Genomic DNA, 2457 nt, shown 5'->3' with positions numbered 1-2457 from the left:
GGAGTCTGAACGGCTATCGCCCTATGTAAACGTGGCCCAGCGAGGAGACTACCTAGAGCCAGCGAGGAGACTACCTAGAGCCAGCGAGGAGACTACCTAGAGCCGAAGAGAAGACTACCTAGAGTTGGAGTCTTCCTACAGCCAGCGAAGAGACTCCTTACAACTGGCGAGAACACTACCTACAGCTGGAGCGAATTCTACCTACAGCCAATGAGGAGGCTACCTACAGCCTGAGCGAAGTTTCCCTACAACCGGCAAGGAGACTACCCACAGCCAGCAGGAAAGCCACCTACAGCCATCGAGGAAACTACCTACAGCCGGTGAGGAGTTTACCTACGGCCGGCGAGGAGACCACCCACAGTTGGTGAGGAGACCACCCACGAACTGCAAGGAGACTTCCTATAGCCGGAGTGGAGACTACATACAGTCGGCGAGTAGACTACCCACATCAGGTGAGGAGGCTACCTACAGCCGGCGAGGAGGCTACCTACAGCCGCACTCCACCACTTTCATGTCCTCGTAGTTCTTCTTGATGTAGGTCTGTTTGTTTTCCCGGTACACCACCTGGATACTTTCTAGCTTGGTCGGCACACAACAAATGTTTCCGACATCTTTGGGTTTCTTCATGTGCATCAGTGACTGCACTATGGCGTGCTTCGTGGGCGTCAGGTTCTCGGTCAGGGGATAATAGCAGTTTCCCACACACTGGCCGACATCATAGCTCGGAGGGAAGATGATGATGGAGTCCCAGCCGATGTCTTTGAAATTGACGATGAGGGAGGCCTTGGTGCAGTGGTTGCTCTCCGCATTACGCTTCGTCCTCCTCTTCCCTTTGTGTTCCTCACCATGTCCATTAGTGGTGTTTTTTGGAGTAGGTTCCCAGCTTGTTACTTTGCTCATAGAGCATCATTTGGGTTAGACCCATGGGATTGTCCTTCACGTTGCTCTCGCTTTGATCATCTGAGAAGACGATTAATATGGGGGGGTGACTTCTATCAGAATAGATAGTGAAGTTCTTAGTTGTAAGGCAGGTGTCTTGTGGAGCCTTTAGCTTCAGGAAGATCTCTAGCTTCTTCACTTGCACCTTAGACTTTATCCATCGCTTCACGGCTTTGGTGACATCTATGGTCACAGATTCATCTCCTGCAACGTCTTTGGAAGCCAAGAAGGAGTTGGGGTCCATCAGGTTCTCGGAGGGTTCGATGTGGATAACGTCAAATAGACTGAGGTGCCCCGGACCAGCGTCTCCTAAAGAAAGCTTCAGCTCGGCCATGGTGACCACCTCGTGCTGGGGGATGGTGACATTAAACAACAAGATATGACTCTGGAGGAGATTCTCCTGGGAAGATGATGAGAAAATATCTGCAAGAGAAGAGAAAACCTGTTACCTGCAGAAAGTCACCAACATATAGCGTATAGTATATCTATATCATAAAAATGAAAGTCTGTCTTTCTGTCTGTCCCATATAGACTTCCAAACGCCTGAACCTTTTGACCCCAAATTTGGCACAAAAATACATTGGGTGCCCGGGAAGGTTTTAGCGAAGGTCCCGTCCCCGCCAGATGTACAGGAGGGAGGGGGAGGGGAAAGAGCTGCACCCCATTGAGTCCACACTGCAAACACAGGTGATATAATTAGCTGCAGCTGCCCAGAGGAAACAGCAGTTGGAGCCTTAGCAACCAATAGGATTACTGCTTTCATTTTCACAGGGAGTTGTGGTTGCTAGGGAAGCTGCCTCACACAGGACCTCCTACTCCATCTATACAGTACATGTAATCAGGACCCTCCTACTCCATCTATACAGTACATGTATACAGGACCCCCCTACTCCATCTATACAGTACATGTATACAGGACCCCCCTACTCCATCTTTAGAGTACATGTATACAGGACCCCCTACTCCATCTATACAGTACATGTATACAGGACCCCCCTACTCCATCTATACAGTACATGTATACAGGACCCCCTACTCCATCTATACAGTACATGTATACAGGACCCCCTACTCCAACTATACAGTACATGTATACAGGACCCCCTACTCCATCTATACAGTACATGTATACAGGACCCCCTACTCCATCTATACAGTACATATATATACAGGACCCCCTACTCCATCTATACAGTACATGTATACAGGACCCCCTACTCCATCTATACAGTACATGTATACAGGACCCCCTACTCCATCTATACAGTACATGTATACAGGACCCCCTACTCCATCTATACAGTACATGTATACAGGACCCCCTACTCCATCTATACAGTACATGTGTACAGGGCAGTATTACCAGCTGCTGCTGCCCTAAGCACTAAACCTGAGGATGCCCCATCCTCACTCACCAATTAGCATCAGGACTGGTAGGTAATAGCTCTAGATGTCACATTTAACACCGCCACACCAGACCTGACCAATACCGTCATACTGTGACTGGATAACACTGCC

At 49.1% G+C, this 2457-nt stretch overlaps 1 pseudogene; it reads right to left on the bottom strand.

Moving 5' to 3' along the window:
- Positions 1 to 206: 206 nt before the first annotated feature.
- LOC138774780 (dorsalin-1-like) lies at positions 207 to 1362 on the bottom strand (annotated as a pseudogene).
- Between the last annotated feature and the right edge of the window lie 1095 nt (positions 1363 to 2457).

The sequence above is a fragment of the Dendropsophus ebraccatus genome, unplaced genomic scaffold (assembly GCF_027789765.1).
Source record: "Dendropsophus ebraccatus isolate aDenEbr1 unplaced genomic scaffold, aDenEbr1.pat pat_scaffold_1088_ctg1, whole genome shotgun sequence".
Taxonomy (NCBI): Eukaryota; Metazoa; Chordata; class Amphibia; order Anura; family Hylidae; genus Dendropsophus; species Dendropsophus ebraccatus.
This window is presented reverse-complemented; position numbering and strand designations above follow the sequence as displayed.